This window comes from Onychomys torridus, chromosome 5 (genome assembly GCF_903995425.1).
Source record: "Onychomys torridus chromosome 5, mOncTor1.1, whole genome shotgun sequence".
NCBI classification, from domain to species: Eukaryota; Metazoa; Chordata; class Mammalia; order Rodentia; family Cricetidae; genus Onychomys; species Onychomys torridus.
In genome coordinates, this window is record NC_050447.1 from 30,581,822 (window position 1) to 30,600,332 (window position 18,511).

Genomic DNA, 18,511 nt, shown 5'->3' on the forward strand with positions numbered 1-18,511 from the left:
TGGTTCCCTCTAAGTACATTAAGTATTTACATGTCTCTTAACCCTTCTGGTGTTTTGTCAATAGGATAGAGGTGATGAAGCTTGCAATTGTTTATCATGAGATACATACTGGTATAGAATGATTTAATTCAAGACCACTAAGACTAGACAGGGGTTTGCCACTCAACTCCTAAGAACAAGGACCCCAAATATGGAAAGTGCTCCATACCCCCTCATAGTTTATTTGATTTTGATACCGCAATATACCTGAGGAAAATAAAACAAGTCAAAAGCACACTCATTGTGAGAATAAGGGACACATGATGCCTGAAGGAGAGAGCCAATGCTTTGAAGGCAATACTCATTGAAAAAAAAAAACCTAGAAGATTTCAAGAAAGAAAATCTAAGTGAATTAAAAGTGTTGAAACCTTAAAATAACCCCTGCAAGGTAGAGTTCCATTCTCACTGGTATGACAAACATTTTTCTGACAGAGGAAATTTAACACATTATATAAATACCCCAATCCACAAATGCTCTGGTCGTAATAATTAGTTTTCTCCCCTTTCATCTCCCTTGTTTCTGCCCACACATATTTCCTATTTCAAGCTTTGGTGTAACAAGTGCATCTCTCAAAGTGGAAGCCCACACCTTGTTTGCACAAACACAGGTCTCTTTATCGCCACGTGCAGTCTCTCGAGTTTTCAGAGCTGAACAATGCAGCATTTTCTTCTCCCCTAGAGCTCTGACAGAATTCATTTAATTTCCATGTAAAATGTAATCTTCGGATAATAATAGGTCACTTGCGGCAATTTCATTCAGTCTGCCGTATGGCACGTCACTGTGCTAATTGTGGGATAGTGTAATGCACAGCCAAGGCGTGCACTTAGAATTAGGTTGGGCATTTCGTTTTGATGATGCTATAAAGAACACAAGAGAAAGTGTCAGCAAATATCATAGGCATGGCCCTTCCCTTCTAAAGTAACTGAGAAACCAAAGCAAGGCTTCTTGTGTACAGAACAGCTTCAGCTTCAGTATTCTTTTTGTCCCCTGCAACACCTACAGGCTTCTAGTATTTTGCTGGACATGGATAGATGCTTAAGTATTCTGATGCCCCTGATACAATAGCTTCCTGGATTCTTGGAGAGAAGCTAAGACAGGTGGCAGTCACCCATTAATTGGCTCTGCCTGCTTCAAAATGTTGATCACCAGTGGTACCATCCCTGGGCTGGTGGTCCTGAATTCTATAAGAAAGCAAAATGAGTGAGCCAGTAAGCAGCGCTCCTCCATGGCCTCTTCCGTAGCTCCTACCTTTGGTTTCCTGCCCTGTTTGAGTTCCTGTCGTGTGTGTGTGTGTGTGTGTGTGTGTGTGTGTGTGTATGTGTGTGTGTGTGTGTGTTTTCAAACCTGGGAAATATCACAGAATTTGGTAACATAAATATTGACCCAAACAATGACTTAGCCCAAATTTCTCATTCAATTTATTTCATCATATCTTATTTTTTCTTATAAAGAAAATTCAGACACTGTAAATTACTTCGTTGTGAGTTTAACATGAAATGTCCCCCCGGGGTTGTGTGCCAAATGACTAGTTCTCCAGATGGGGATGTTATTTTGGGAACTGCTGAAAACTTCAGGAAAGTCAGGTCTAGCTGGAGGCAGTAAGTTCCCCAGAGAAATGTCCATGTGGGCTGTATCTTGTACCCGGTTCATTCCTGTTGTCTCCTTTCCGTCTGTCATGGGGTAAGCAGCCTTCTCTACCATATGGTCTCATCACCCCAATATCTGTCTCACCAAAGACTGGAGCGAACCAGCTGACCTTGAACTCAAACCTTGAAACTGTGAGCCAGAACGACCACTCCCTCCTCTAAACTGTGCTTCTTAGGTATTTATCACTCTGACAATATGTCTGATTAACACATTTGGAAAGAGTAAAGAAAACAGAGACAAGCCCTTCCTCCAGAAAGACCAGTTTGGGTGTTGATGATGAAGTCAGAGCAAGGAAGAATTATTCTTTACAAAGGAGTAATAGGACATGTGGAACATGTGATTGCAAGGAGTTATAGAAAGAGAATCCCAAGGAGAGTATATGCCCCAGAGCTGCCTGCATCATGGCTGCATGGCGAGTCCCACCTACTTCCTACTGTGTAATGAGAGTGGAATAATAGAGGGTGTTTAATGGGGGTGTATAATAAGGGGGTGTCATGCAGGCCCTCCATTTCTTCCATAATAAACAAACAAACAAATCAAAACATGCAGTCTACTGGCTCAGCACATAGTTTGGACAGCTTCAGGGATCCTGGCCAGATTTTCAGGTTTTGGAAAAGGAATCCACAGACAATTCTCTGATTTCCTTCTCTGGTTTTGTTTGGATATGTGAAGATAGAATGTGTAGTTACCACCTGAAAGAGACAGAAAGACAGAGAACTTCAAAGCTCTGGGAGAGGAGACAAGAGAGAAATAGCTAAAGGCAGGAGAGAACCAGAGGAACAGGGACAATATAGACAGGAAGAGGGGGTTAAAAAGTGGTGATCAAGAGAGAATGGAGTGAGGAGACAGGAAAGAGACAGAGGCAGAAAAAGTAGGGATCAGAAAAACCGAGGGAAGACTGACAGAGGATAGTGGAGGAAAAACAGCCAGAGGGACAGATGGCATTAGAGGAAACAAAAGGAGACAGAGAAAGACATGGCTTGGGTCTGTCTGTCTGTCTGTCTCTCTCTCTGTCTCTCTCTCTCTCTCTCTCTCTCTCTCTCTCTCTCTTGCTCTGTGTGTACGCACGTGCGTGCGTGCGTGCGTGCGTGCGTGCGTGTGTGTGTGTGTGTGTGTGTGCACATATGTGTAAATGGATGTGAGTGTACAGGAGTGAGTATGGGCATGTGCATGTGTATCAGCACGAGTGTGAATGTGTGTTTGTTTTCTGGGCCTGTCCAACTGGGAAGTGGCCTTGGACAAGCCACAGTATTTTAGAGCTTCCAACTCCTAGAATTCACTCTCTCACATCTCCTAAACACTTATAACAGCTTTCATATTTCAAGAGAACCTTCCCTTTTTATTCTTCCTCTCTTCCAGAATAATCACCATTTCTTCCTGTATCCCAACCACTTTGCCTATGGGTAAAGCTGTGACCCATAAGTCTAAGGCCAAGAGTATGTTCATTTTAAAGACAAGAATGCAGTCATACCAGCACCCATAGGTGTGCACAGACACATTGAAGATCCAGAAAAAATGTATATGTGCATGCACAGCTGGGTACTATGGGTATATGAATATACACAGAGGAAGTATGGTCTCTAGACCGGTAACATTAGCATTACCTGGATGCTTGCTGTTAGAAACGCCAAAATGCAGACATAGAAACAGACACAGAAGCAGAAATGCAAACTGAGTGTGAGAAGCAGCCAACTACATCCCAAGAGATGGCAGGAAGTTTCCTGGAGATGTAATAGTTCTATGATTGTAAAGACAAGATACTTCTCATCTTTTTAAGAAAAGTGAGCTTTAGAATATTTCTGGGGTGCTATAATGGTGGCTCAGCTGGTAAAGTATTCAATGCACAAGGGTGATTATCTGAATCTGGATCCCCAACACCCACATAAAATGTGAACCTCACCATGACTACATATAACCAGAGAGCAAGAAGGGCAAGCAGAGACAGACAGACCCCAGAGGTCCACTGCCTAGCCAGGCTAGTCAACACTATAAGCTCCAGATTTTAGCAAGAGACCATCTCAAAAATAAGGTGGAGTAGGAAGGAAGATTTCTTTCTGTTGCTGTGATAAACACCATGACCAAAAAAGCAGCTTGGGGAGAAAAGTGTTTATTTAGCCTATACATGCTGATCACAATCTTTCATTGAGGGAAGCCAAGGCAGGAATGTGGAGGCAGGAGCTGAAGCGGAGATTATAGAAGAATGCTGCATACTGGCTAACATGCTCACCGGCCCATCCAATGGAGAAAATTCCTCAGTCAAGATTCCCTCTTCCCCAGTGACTCTAGTTTGTGTCAAGGTGACAAAACTGACCTACACAATGGTCTAAGTCAACAACTGGGTTTCTGTCCCTGCATACAAGCACGCCCACAGACACACACACACACACACACACACACACACACACACACACACACACATACGTGGGGAGAGGGGTATTCTTTCTTAGTATCCCAAGGTAGCATGACTGGCCTCATTCAGGCTCAATGATCTGAATTAAATTTAATAAACTGAAGACCACCTCGTATTTCACAGGTACTATGTGGCAAGCCCAGAGTTGAATATTATTTTATCTAGTATGTGCCTGGATCCTCACAATAAGCTTATATGACACATTTTCCTCATTTCACAAAGATGGAAGCACTGGAGTCCAGTCATTGTTTTCTGAGGCATGCCACTAGCAAGGGGCCCAGGTGTATTTCAAATGCACAGTTGTACACCTCCTGAGCCTGAGCTTCAGTGGAGATGCTGGTCTGTTTTCTCCAAGGTTCATAGCCTCAGTTTTGAAGATGATCACTTGCCACTCTGTCTCCCTCTTGGGCACAGGCAGCTCATTGCAGCCATACTGGTGACCAGCAGGTAAGCACCATAGGAACATATTAAAGGTAAATAAATAGTGGAGGGCTGTGGAACTTGCCAAAATCTAGCAGTAGACACAGTACTTTGATCCTGTGTTGCTTATTATTGGTTATCAACTTGATGGGAGTTAGAATCACCACAAAACCTCTGAGGATGTCTCTGAGGGAGTTTCTAGGTAAAGTTATTTCTATATTAGGTAGGTTCTACATGTGGATGGCACCGTTTGTATTTGTGGAGTAGCAAACCAAATGTAAAGGAGAAGTGGAGCTGAGGGGAGCATTCATCTCTGTCTCTTGCCCTGCTCTTTGTTTCCTGACTTCACATACAGTATTACTAGATGTTGCAAATCCCAACCAACTTGCCTTCCTTGCCAAGATGGACTTATTGCCTCAAATTGAAGACCTACGAACTCTTCCCCCTTACATTGCATTAGTTATAGCAGCAAGGAGAGCAACTGGTGTAGAATGTCACTTTAAGATCAGATCTGGAAGTTAGCGGTCTTCTTGTTTGTTTTTCGAGACAAGGTTTCTCTGTAGTTTTGGTGTCTGTCCTGGATCTTGCTCTGAAGACCAGGCTGGCCTTGAACTCACAGAGATCTGCCTGCCTCTGACTCCTGAGTGCTGGGATTAAAGGCGTGTGCTACCGCTGCCAGGAGAAATTGGTATTCTTTCTGCCTAAACTACATACTGTGTCTTCCCATGTCCATAGATATTAGACCTGCTAGAACTGTCAGCCTTGGAATAAAGGACATCAGAAACCCAGGATGCCCCAAGATTCCTCAGTATAACTTGTCTGGAGACAGGTCTACTTGGTTGTCTCTCTAATCATCTTGCCATTAATTCCAGGTTGCATTTCCTGTCCCTCAGTATTTACCTCTGATGTAGGCAGCCATACAATTCCTGACTTTCTACACTGATCTAGAAAGAGCAGATGAATAAGGCATATCTTCCCTTAAGATTTTTGTTGTTACAGTTTCAGATGCTTGCTACATAGCCCGTGTTGGTCTCAAACTCACTACTTTCCTATCTCAACTTCTTGAGTGCTAGGATCACAAGTGTTTCCATTCTGCCCAACTTCGGGTTTGATTTCAACTTCCACTGCCCTCTTACCAAGCTCACAAACATCTCTGCCTGTAGGAAGGAGCTCTCCAAAATACAAAATGCATTTGCCTAAACCAAGAAAGCTTGTTCTATTGCATTATACAAAGGCTAGCAAAGCTCCAAAATAAACTCAAGCCAGTGACTCTGAGAATACCATGCATTGTCAGGCATTCCCTCAGGTACATATGCACTCAGAAGTCCCTGGATCCCAATTCTGATTTTCCAAACTGCCTTTCTGAGTCTTTCCCCCTGTTGAGTTAAGCTTGCCTTTGGGCAGCCTGAAGGCTGAAGGCCCTGCTCAGGTGCGGCCTCTGAATGGAGCAGGCTCCTAATAAGACAGGTGTCAGTCCAGAAAGAAAATATTATCAGTGATTGTTTATGAAGGATGCTATGACTATACAATGACTGGAAAGGGAGCACACTGTCTATCCCAGTAGACTGCGATCAGAATGTAAAATTCTCACCTCTAGTTGCAGCTGATGATGAGTGAGAGAGGAGGCTATGGCCTTTCTCTCTTAAAGAGCAAAAGCCAGCAGCATCTTATAAGCAGGGAATCAGAATCACTGAGTACAGAAAGGTGAGCTCTGAGGTACTTGTCTGCAAGTAGAAGGCTGGAGATTCCAGGAACATCACTCTGGAAATGAAAACATGTGCAGCTCTGCAAATGCTTGAAGATTAGAGAAGCCCCTTGGCGGCTTTGACTTTAAGTGGGGATTGTTCCCAAGGGAGAAATCAGCTGTAAATTTGTGCAAGCATATGGGCATAAGGGAGGAAATTGCTTGAGCAGGGTGGCTTTATCAACCTGCGGTGAAGCCAGAAGTAGAGAAAGGTACTCTGTAGGTATCAGGGGGGTGGGTTCTAAAAGCCTTGTGGCCAAAAAGAGGCCTGGGAGCACATGAGTGCCAAGTTCAAGGGCACCCTTTCCCAAAGTGAGAATGGTTGGGCAGAAGGTTAGAACAGAAAAACAAACGGGGTATAGTATTGAGAAGCAGGAATCCCAACTCAGAGAACCTGTTGCAGTTTCCCCAATCTACTTTCAAAGGGATAAATGCTTTCAGTGATGATGTTTTTCTAACAGAATCATTATTTAAAGACAACAACATTCTCCAAGTTTGAGTATTGCAGCTCATTGAATTTTGGGGATTTGCATTTCCCAAGAAACCACCATCACAAGTAAAATATACACAGTATTTTTATCACCTCAGGAAGTTCGCTTTCAGTCTTGTCAGTATCCACGTCACCCCACCTCCTTGCTAGAAGCAACCTCTGTTCTGGCTTCTGGTTATCACAAGGTTACTTGGGCTTATTCTAGAACTTCATATCAATGAAATCATACAGAAGATATTATTTATGTCTCATTTATTCTTGCAGCAGAACACACCTAAGATGTCTCTGTTGTGTATCACTGAAGTTAGTTCCACTGTCTATTACAAGAAAGACCAAATCACAAAGTGTTTATCCACTTATCTGGACATGGACATTGAACTTGAGAGAAGGTTTTTGGCTATTTTCAATAAAGTTATTGTGAACATTCTTTTTAAAATGCAATCATTAATTTTTATAAAAAAATAGTTTTAATTATAGTGTGTGTGGTGTGTGGGTTTCAGCAGAGGGCTGTTGCATGTACATTAGGGTTCCCACACAATCCAGAAGAGGGAATGGGATCCCCTGAACCAGGAGTTACAGGTGAATGTGAGCCACCTGGTTTAGTTGCTGAAAGCAAAACTTGGGTTCTTTTGAAGGAGCAGAATAAGATCTTACCCACTGAGCCATCTTTCCAGTGTGTGTGTGTGTGTGTGTTGGGGGGGAGGTATGTAAATAAATCATGCCACCTGTGTGGAGGTCAGGGGACAATGTTCAGGAGTGTTCTACCATGTGATTTCTAGTTACAGAATTCAGGTCATCAAGACTAGATTGGCAGCAAGTGCCTTTACACACTAGGTCATTTTGCCAGCCTGAACATTCTTGCACAATCTTTTTTTTTTTTTTTTTGGTAGAAATATACAGTCATTTTATGTAGGTAAATAAAAGTAGATGTGGGTGTACTTTTAATTCTATATAAAGTTATGGAGTTGTTTCCCAGTGTGTCTAAGTTGTTTAACACTCCCACCAGTGGAGGAGGAGAGTCCAGGCTATATACATGTGCTCACTCAGCTTGAGTATTGCAGGATTTCAAATTTTGCTTAGTCTTTCATCTGTAAATCAGTGTCTTCTTTGGTTTTAATTGGCAATTTCTTGCAGACTACTCATGTGCTGCATCTTCTAATATGCTTACTGCTCGCTGTCTGCTTTCTTTGGAAAGCAATTTGCCCACTTTCTTACTGGATTACATGTTATTACTGAATCATACAAGCTCTTTGTATATTGTGGCTACAAATGTATTATAATTCTATTTCCCTGTTCCTAACTTACACATGTCCTGTCTTGATGGTATCGTTTCTCAAGAGCAGAATTCAATTTTGCTAATGCCCAATTTATCACTTTTATTAATTGTTATATGTACTGAATTTGGTTCTTTAAGATAGGGTCTCAGGGGTTTGGGATTTAGCTCAGTGGTAGAGTGATTGCCTAGCAAGTGCAAGGCCCTGGGTTCAGTCCTCAGTTCCACACACACACAAAAAGATAGGGTCTCATGCAGCACAGACTAGCCTCACACACTTTGTTTCATGATCTAAACTCTACCTTCTGGATGCTAGGATTACAGATTTCTGGCTTAGGAAGCCTCCTATATGCTAGGCAAGCACTCCACCAGCTCCATTCCAAACCCCTGATTGGTGCTTCTCAATGCCTAAGAAAATTCATCTGCCTTAGAGGTGAAGATGTCCTTTCTGGTTTCTATCACCATTACAAGATTAGTTTTGCTTGTTTTAGGATTCCATATAAATGAGTTTTGCTTGTTTTAGGATTCTGTATAAATGAAACCCCACAGTACATTTTACTCTTGTCTGATTGTTTCATGTGGCAGGCCTCTTTGCTGGTGTTACAGAGTTAGCTTCATTTTTTTTCATTTCATAAATGAATCAGTGTGTTTGTACATTCATATATACATGGATATTGGGCTTCATAAAAGTTTTTAGCTATTATCAATAAAGCCATTACAAACATTCCTGTATAATTGTATTGTTTCTTTTTTATGCTTAGGTCTATAATCCAGCTCAAAGTAATTTTATGAATAGCTTGTCAGGATTTAAGACCAGCTTTAAATCCACACAAATGTTTAGTTGGTTGAAAATTATTTCCCAAAGACTTTTTCGTCAACTGAGTTGCCTTAACATCTTTATTACACACACACACACACACACACACACACACACACACACACACACACACACACACACATACATATATATATATATACCAGAAGCTCACTATTTAGTCTAGACTGGCTGGTGGATGATTCTTGTAATCTGCTGCTTCCCTTCTGCCCCGAGCTATTGAGGCTACATGCATGTGAAGCCACACCCAGCTTCTTGCCTACCTGCTGGAGACTTGAACTCAGGTACTCATGCTCTTACCCACTGAGTCATCTCCAAGGCCTATCACAAATTGTAATATGTGTGTTTCAATTACCATCCATTTAAACATTTAAAACTATTTAACTATCCTTGTCATTTCTTCTCTTTCAAAATATTTGTAGATTTTTCCTGACACCATTTGACTACTCATTTCAAATGTTATTTTAATCTTACCAGAGAACATACTCTATGATTCCAACCAGATGACATTTACTGAGTCTTATATAGTCTATCTTTATGAATGTCCCCAATACATTTGTAATAATGTGTATGTTGTAGTCACTGGGTATCTGATCTACAAATGTCAGTATGCTAAATCTGGCTGAAACCACCTTCCAATGTTGAGTGTTCTTAAACATATTTGTTTCCTTTAGCCACCAGTTCTAATTGAGTGGCAATTAAATCTGTTTTTCTATTGACCTTTGTCAGTCTTTTCTTGTGAATTTTGTAGTATTTCTATTCATTGCAGAGATGCTTTTCTAGCATTCTTTTTTACAAAAAATCAGTGTATTAATAATGACATAATATGCTTCATCTGCCTCATTATTCTGTTATTATTCCCTGACTATGAGTCTGCTTTTCTGATACACACACAACACTGGCTTCTTTAGTATATTCATGAAAGTGTGTTCGTGATGTCTCTGTCCTTTTGCTCTTTACTCACCTATGTGTAATAAAGTGTGTCTCTGAAAACCACACCTTTGAATTTTCCTTTCGGTGCAATATGGCAGCTGCCCTTGACTGTTGGCTCCTTCCCCTTCATGAGAAGCGTGGATGGCAGCTTACTGTCCCTGGAAGTTCTGTGCTGAACATCTGGTTACTTTGTATTTGTTTCCTGTTTTCTTCAGGTAATCAAGTTCTGACCTGATTTTCTCTGTTAAGCCGTCCGGTAGGGCCTTTTTGTTTTATTCAGTTGTTGTTTTGTAGCGGATGTTCCACAGATAACAACACATCCTTTGCCTATCTGAGTCTGTGCTGAGTTGGCATTGAGTCTGTCCAGCAGCAGGAGGAGCTTTGTGTGAACAGTCTTCCTGTCTCTCCTCTTGCCTCACCTGGTCTTCTCAGCTTCTATCTCATCTTTGTAATTTTTCCCCTAAAGAATCCACTGCATTTTTTTACATTTGAAAAGGAAAATGGCATTCTTCATACTTACCATTTCTCATTCTTCCTTCCTTCCTGTTAGAGTCTAGTGTTCGATTTTCATCATTTACTTTGGCTCTTAAGTGTTTCCTTTCGTATTTCCTCTAGTGTAAGTCTGTGTATGTTTTTCTCAGATTTAGCTCATCGGGAAAGCTTTCTTCACTTGAAAGCTGTTTGTACTGACTAAATGATCTGTGTCATAATGCTTCTCAACACAAGGTCCCCCACCTGACATTTTAAGATATCATCCTTTTATCTTCTTGATTTCATTGTTTCATTTCTTTATTTTGAATTATTCAGCCTGCTATGGTTCTTCTTCACATTCCCCAAATTCTAAGGCTTTTCTTTTACTTCAGTCACAGAAACTTAACTATCATGTCTGTGTATGATTTTCTTTGTATCTGGAGCTTTCTTGGCTACATGATCTAAGAGTCACTGATTCTGATTAGATGTCAAAATAGTTTGTCTACTATTCTAAAAATATTTTCTGTCCAATTTTCCCTCTCTTCTCCTTGATAAACTCATTCAAAAGTTTTCGTTTTATTTTTCAGACATTCCCTCTTTGTCTCTCTATATATACATCCTTAGTCTAGATGTATTTTATTACCATGTCATTAAGTCTATGGGTACTTTCATTAGACCCAATATATTATTAATACCACCAAATTAATCTCCATTTCAACTATGGAATGTTTACTTAAAATTTTGAGTTTATCCTTTTCTATAAGATTCTCTACTTCTACTGAAATTCTCCATTTTTTAGCATATTTATTTCCTTGAGATTTTTATGTAGGTTAAAGTGATTGTCTGCTAACTCTAAACCAGTGTTTCTCAACCTGCACATCATAACCCCTTTGGGGATCAAACAACACTTTCACAGGAGTCACATACCAAATATCCTACATATAAAATATTTATATTATGATTCATAACAGTAGCACAATTACAGTTATGAAGTAACAACATAGCAATTCTATTGTTAAAGGTTACCACAACATGAGAAACTATATTAGAGGGTCACAGCATCAGGAAGGTTGAGAATCACTGCTCTAAACTCTGGTTATTTGTACATCTCTTTATTGGTTTGTTTCCTCATGATCAAGATTTCTTCCTCTGTCTTCATATATTTAGTACTAAAAAAGAAAAAGAAAGAAAAACCTGCTGGGTAGTGTTGTTACTGTGCTACAAAGACTCTGAATTCTGCTGCTTTGTTTAAAACAATGGTGCTTTAGTATATTCACTAATATCCAGATACTGTAGCATTTAGTTTAACATCACTTTAAGCTGATACTATTTTGCTTTCCCCCTTAGTCCTGGGCAAATGTTTTAATTCTCAGACATGGTTTTATTCCCCAGGTTTGGCCTTTGTATGTTTTCAGGACCAAAGATGTTTAACAAAATTCACTCACATGAAGGGATTCTAACTCAAAGCTCTTGGTTGAGTAGCAGAAGAAATTTTGCAAGGATATTACATCCTTTAAAATGTTAATATTGCCTCTGACATCCATAGGGTCCATCCATACCTACATAGTTTAAAAATCTCACAAAGATTATTGAGGGGTTTATATATGAACACTTCTCTCTCTCTCTCTCTCTCTCTTACTCTCTCTCTCTCTCTCTCTCTCAATTTTTTTTCTTTTTGAGAATGCCCTAAGATCTCTGAGGATTGAAGGATTCTATCTTCTGACCCATCAGACCCATAAATCTGTAGCCTGGGTTCTAGTATGTATATTCTGTTACTCTCGTTATCTTCCAAGGTATAATAGATAAACTTCTCATCTAAGAGATTTCCTTTATTCAAGAATCAAATCTATAGTAGTTTCTCTTTCCTTTGGTCACATTTTTATTTCTCCACTTTTTGAAAACTTGTGTTGTGCTCACATTTTATTTGTATTGATTTCATTGGAATAATTAATGTCATGCAAGCACAATTACCTAAACTTAAATGCCTTGGTAAGTTTATCTGTTCATTTAGTCAATAGTCATTTATGAAGACTGCCTTGGCCACTGTCCTATTGCTGTGAAGGCACACCATGACCAAGGCAAATATTATGAAAGAAGGTATTTAATTGGAGGCTTGTTTACAGTTTCAGAGGTGAATCCTTTATTCTTATGGCAGGGAGCACAGCAAGCATGGTGCAGGAGAAGTAGTTGAGAGTTCTATCCTGATCCACAAGCCACAGGTGTGGGGTGGCAAGAATAGGGCTGGTATGGGCTTTTGAAACCTCAAAGCCCACCCCCAGTGACATATTTCCTCAAACACAGCCGCACCTCCTAATCTTTCTATTCCTATCAAAGAGTTCCACTCCCTGGTAACTAAGCATTCAAATACATGAGCCTATGGGGGCCATTCTTACTCCAACCTCCACAAAGTGCTTGCCATTGGTTTTGTGTTGGTTATGACAAGGACGGATTAAGGGATGAAGTCAGAGGATGAAAACAGAAATCTCTCTGAGAAACATCATGTAATAAAAGCCTCAAAAATTGTAAAAGGAGAACATGTGGTTATGAGAGCCTACAGCAGGCCAATTTTAACCCACTAAAGAAACCCTTCGCTGGAGAAGAAGAATGCAGCTAGCATTTTTGCAATACTTATTGATTTATTGTATTAAGAATTTTTTTTATTCATTTTACATACCAATCACAGATCTCCCTCTTCGCTCCTCCCACCCCTCCAGCCTTCCTCCCCCAACACACCCCCTTCCCCTCCTACAAGAAGGTAAGGCCTCCCTTACATGGGGAGTCAGCATATCTTGGTACATTCAGTAGAGGCAGTCCAAGCCCCCCCCGCCCTACCTCCAGGCTGTGTGAAGTGTCCTACCATAGGTAGTGGGCTCCAAAAAGCCAGCTCAGGCACCAGTGATGGATTCTGATCATACTGCCAGGGGGCCCCTTAAGCAGATCAAGCTATACAACTGTCTCACTCATGCAGAGGGCCTAGTTCAGTCCCATGCAGGCTCCACAGCTGTTGGTCTAAAGTTCATGAGTTCCCATTACTTTGGTTTGGTTGTCTCTGTAGGTTTCCTCATCATGATCTTTATGCCCCTTGCTCATAGAATCCCTCTTCTCTCTCTTCAACTGGACTCCTGGAGCTTGGCCTGGTGTTTGGCCGTGAATCTCTGCATCTTCTTCCATCAGTTACTGGAGAAAGGCTCTATGATGACAGTTAGGGTAATCACCAATCTGATTACTGGGGAAAGCCAGTTTAGGCATCCTCTCCACTATTGCTAGTAGATATAAAGCAGACTACAATCCTGAGCTCCAGAGAAGCTAGTTAACAAGAAGGACCCAAAGAAGGATGCATGGATTTCCCTGAGAAGGGGAAATAGATGAGATCTCCATGAGTAAACTGGGGGTGAGGGGGGAGCAATGGAGGGAAGGGGTGGGGGATAAGAATATAAAGGAACGGGATGGTCAAGCTGGAACAGGGATGCAGTGCAAGAGCTATGAAAGAGATATCATGATAGAGGGAGATAGGGGGGATAGGGAGAAACTAGGTGCTAGGGAAGTTCCCAGGAATCCATAAGGATGACTCCAGCTTAAACTTAGCTAGCATTTAAAGTTGCCATTGACCCCTGGGAAATAGCCCTGTTATTGCAGAAGTCACCACTCAGTTAACAAGTTGCCTGTGCCTGGCCTAGAAAGGAGGTCAGGATACTATGATGCAAGAATTCATCCATAACCTTTTCTAGATCTATCAATGGCTTGGCCTATGAAAACATCCTCCATATCAATCCTGTAAACTTGGAGTTCTCTAATTGGAGTTATGGGGAAGAGTGAAGGTGCAATCTGACATACCAAACATCAAGTGAAATACAAGGTCATAGACTCAAGTGCTCCGGACACTTCTAGCACTTTTGAAGAATAATAAACTGAAAGCAGATGGAAACACAAGATCTAAGAATCATCTTATCCACTCAAAAATAAAGAACTGGGGCGAGGGGAGGATGGAAACTTCCCTTACAGATCAAAACAGAGCTATCAGCAAGGCAGGATTTTCTTCCCATTCTTGGAGCCTGATGATTTGCCACCTGGGATTCCTGGTGAGATCAGCAAGGGTAGGAGGCAGGGGGCCTCAGCAGCTGGACCCCTTGGGAGCTGTGGGTGGGAGTGGAGCACTTTTACCACCAACCTGGAGAAGGGGATGCACTCTTCGTTCACACTTCTCATAGTAACTACTTAGTATTCCTTCATGTTGATTTATTCTGAGTCCTGTCAACTTATGGTAATGTTTTCTCAACTTCTTTTAAAATTATGAAATAATTACAAGGGGTTGACATGGATACTTAGTGCCTCTTTTTCTTTCTGTGCAGTGGTAGGCATTCTGCCTGAAACTCAAAGTCTGCTTAGCCAACCCTTGAAATAATTTGCCTTTAATAAATCCTCCTGGTCTAGTAAGAAAATGAAACACATCCTTTAGAAGATGCTCATTATCGTTGTATTAATTATATTTGACTTAGCAACACTTCTTATCCTATGAAGACTATTTAAGAAAACAAGGCAGCAAAAAGAAAGGCATAAAATATTCACAGCCTATTACTTAATGCTTGCCAATGCCGACATTCAGGGCTTAAGCCTTGGTGAATTTTAGCAGAGGCATGTGGATAGACCTTGGGACTGCATACAGACCTAGGAGTGGTTGGGAACATACATTAAGAAGCACTGCAGATGTTTGCTGTGGACATATCATAAACAGCCTCTTACGTTATACTGCACATCATATACTTTACTCTTAAAGAAATGAAAAGCCACTGAAGGGATTTTAAGCAAGAAAAATTATATAATTAAGTCTGTATTTTTAAAATACCCCATATTGCTGGATGTAATGGGACATGCCTTGAAGCCTAGGATTTGGGATACAGAGACAGATGGGTCTCTATTAGTTTGTGGACAGCCTTGTCCACATAGTGAGTTCCTGGACCAGAGCTACATACATTGTCTAAATAAATAAGAGGATGTATCCCTGCAGCAGGTATTTGAAAAGATGCCATTAACAGTCTGTGACTGTCATCAAAATGAGAGTTGACAAAAGCTGAGACACAGGTAGGAGTGATGGAAGTAGGGAACAATTTTCGGGATAGTTAAAACAGTCACAAGAGATAGGAAAGACAAAAGAAAACGTCAAGTAACTGATTATTGGATGTGGTATTTCTTACAAGATTTTCTTTTTTCTTTTTGCTCATGTGTAGGCTTCTCTTTATCTTAATAATATTACCTTAAGTTTAGGCATATTGTGCTGTTCATTTTTAACTTAGCATTAATATCACATTTGCTTCTTCTTCAGTGCTGCTAAATTCAGTGTAGTGATTCCTTGATCACGCACAGCATTTAGCCCTTCACCCCCTAATGTGGGAGATAACAATGATTCTCCAGGTTTTGCTAACATATCTAATTCTGTAATTGATCCCTTTAGGCATGAAGAATCTTATTTATATTTTATTTCTTTTAGAGTAAACTCTCACAAATAATTTATTGGGTTTCAGTAGATGCCCTTATAAAAATTCTCATATAAGCAAATACATGACTACATTTTATCATCTTAGACACATCATTCAGGACAAGAGGGAAGCCATCACAAATCAGATGGTTATGTCAAATCCCACTCTTCAAGGAAAGGACAATGGTTTACCTTTACTGGAAAAGAACATGTTCTCAATACAGATTCATCTTTTCTGCCTCAATGTACTGTCATAATTACTACCCATAGGCTGACAGAACATTGTAGTTGCCCCCAGAATAACGCACAGAATTGCAGATGAATAAGAACTCATTTTACAAAAGATGTGTGTTATTGTTTTTTTTCTTAATGGAATTTGACAGTTTGACAATGTAACTCCTCTACCCAAAGTATATTATGGCCTGATAAATATTCAGTTACAACACATGTTGGGAAACAGCATCAACAGCTAGATGATTGAGCATGACCTCAGAGGAAAAAAAAATGAGTTGCTGCAACACACTGAGCCAGAACAAACCATACCTGTAACGCTGAGAATATCTTGAATAAGTTGTGGTGTTCCCAAGTGCAATGACAAAAGTTAATAGGAAATCACAGCAACCAAAATGGAAGACAAGACAACTAAAAAATTAGACCATACGGGAGTTAAGTTTGAAGCGACATGATTGATAAAGAGCAGTAATTAGGGGAGTAAAGAAACAGGAGAAAGTTAGCATAAAAGCCAGCCCAGTTTGGCATAATAAAGGAAAGAACAGTGGTCCTTCTTTGTCTCTAAGTGACATGTTATATGACATTGAGTGATGCCTAAAACCACAGAAACCACCAAGCACTGCACATGCCATCTTTTCTTTTACAGACATGCCTAGGATTATGTTTCTAAACCTAAGAGAATTATTTGAAAGTACAGTGCTAACTTGTAACAAAATAGAATGCATAACAACACACTGTAATAAATGTTATTTAAATTTATTAATTTATTTCTGGAATTTTCCATCCTAGGCTTTAGTTTACCAAGGGTAAGTGAAATCATGGAAAGAGACACAATAGGTAACGGGGAACTACTGTACCAATAGCGCCTAAAAGGCAGTTTATCAACAGGCTGTAGTACATGACACTTACATACACATGTGTTTTTATACTTACATTTATGTTTTAAATTTCTCATTTTTTCTCCCCATTTTTTATACAAAGCTTATTAACATGGTTCATAGCACATTTAATATCCACTTGATTTTCACACCAGAGAACTATTCTGAAATGGTTTCACCATGCATACTCAGGCAAGATACATAAAATGGAAGATTAGAAAATACCTAGGCAAAATTAAACAGCTAACCTGCCTTCCGGAAAGATTGGCATAGTTCAGGACATGCATTCCTTACCTGAACTAGGAACAAAGTAGAGAACTCAGCTTAGCATAAGAAAGAAATTTCTAGGAGTTCACACAGTACAACATTGAAAGTATCTCATTGTCAGTGTGCTTGGCTCCCGACCCTGGGAGTCTAAATGATATTCAGAAAATTTAATGAATTGAATATGAGATTGTGAAGCCAAACAGAGTATCATTATTCTTACTTTATATTTGAGAAAAATGATTCTTAGAGAGGTGTTGCAATTCACTTAGCACACAATTTGCAGTAGGCTAACTTCATCCAGTATTAAAATCTTGCCTTCCCCTTTGTTGATGACAAAGGGACTATGGGAAAGTTGATAGGCTTCTTCTCCTTCAGCTCCTCTTGGAAGCCATAGTCTCTTTGGAGTATTAAGCCTCTTATTTGGAGTTACTTTAACATATATTCAAAATGTACCATTAAGTAAAATTTAAAACTAATTATTTATTCCATTAACCTCCAGAAATTTATACGTGACTGTCAAATTATTAACATAACTGAAAGTCACTAACTGTTAACAGTATGTCTCTTCTGGAACACTGAGTTCTCCACCCTTAGTCATGTGCCACTCACAATACCAACACACACAGAGCAAATAAATGGGTTTGAACTTAAGAGCTTTTCTTGATGCATCTTCGAATGTAAGAGACAGCCAAACTATTTAGATACTCAAGACATTTATGAGACCATGAATGTGTCTAATTGTCCTATAAATCCAAAAGCATGGAAAGATTATGTTTCCTTTGGCTTTTGAAATACATGGTGATATACTTTATAAAATGAAGTGTGACTGTAAAATATCTAAGTTACTCCAAAGACTAATACTGAGATGTTGATTTCATAAGATGTCCAAATCTCTCTCTAATTATATACTTCCAGAGTATAGAAGGCAAAAAACTCACTGCAACTTGATTAGATGTGTACCATGAAAAACAATCACTTGTTCTAATCCACTGGAAAGTGATACTTGACTATTACTGCAGCAGAACCCATATGATCCTGACTGATACACAAGCATACTAAGTTTGAATCAGCAAAACATTTCTGAGAAATGGATATGTGATTATTTCCATTTTACATTTGCATAATTTGAAGTTTTGTAGTATGTACACATCACACTGCAAGTTAGAGATGGAAGAACTAAAGGTAAAAAGAATCTACATTCCCAGGGAAGATGAATCCTTTGGACTTGTGCTAGGGAATTAGTTGGATTCTCCAGAGAGCTACTTTGAGTTTTCCCCCACTGGGATAGTTTCTCCCACTAACAGCTTTTATTCATTGATCTTTGGGAGAGATAGGGCTATAACGTTGATGTAGTTCTACTCACACTATCCCCCAAGGCTAAACTCCTGACTGAGGTCCC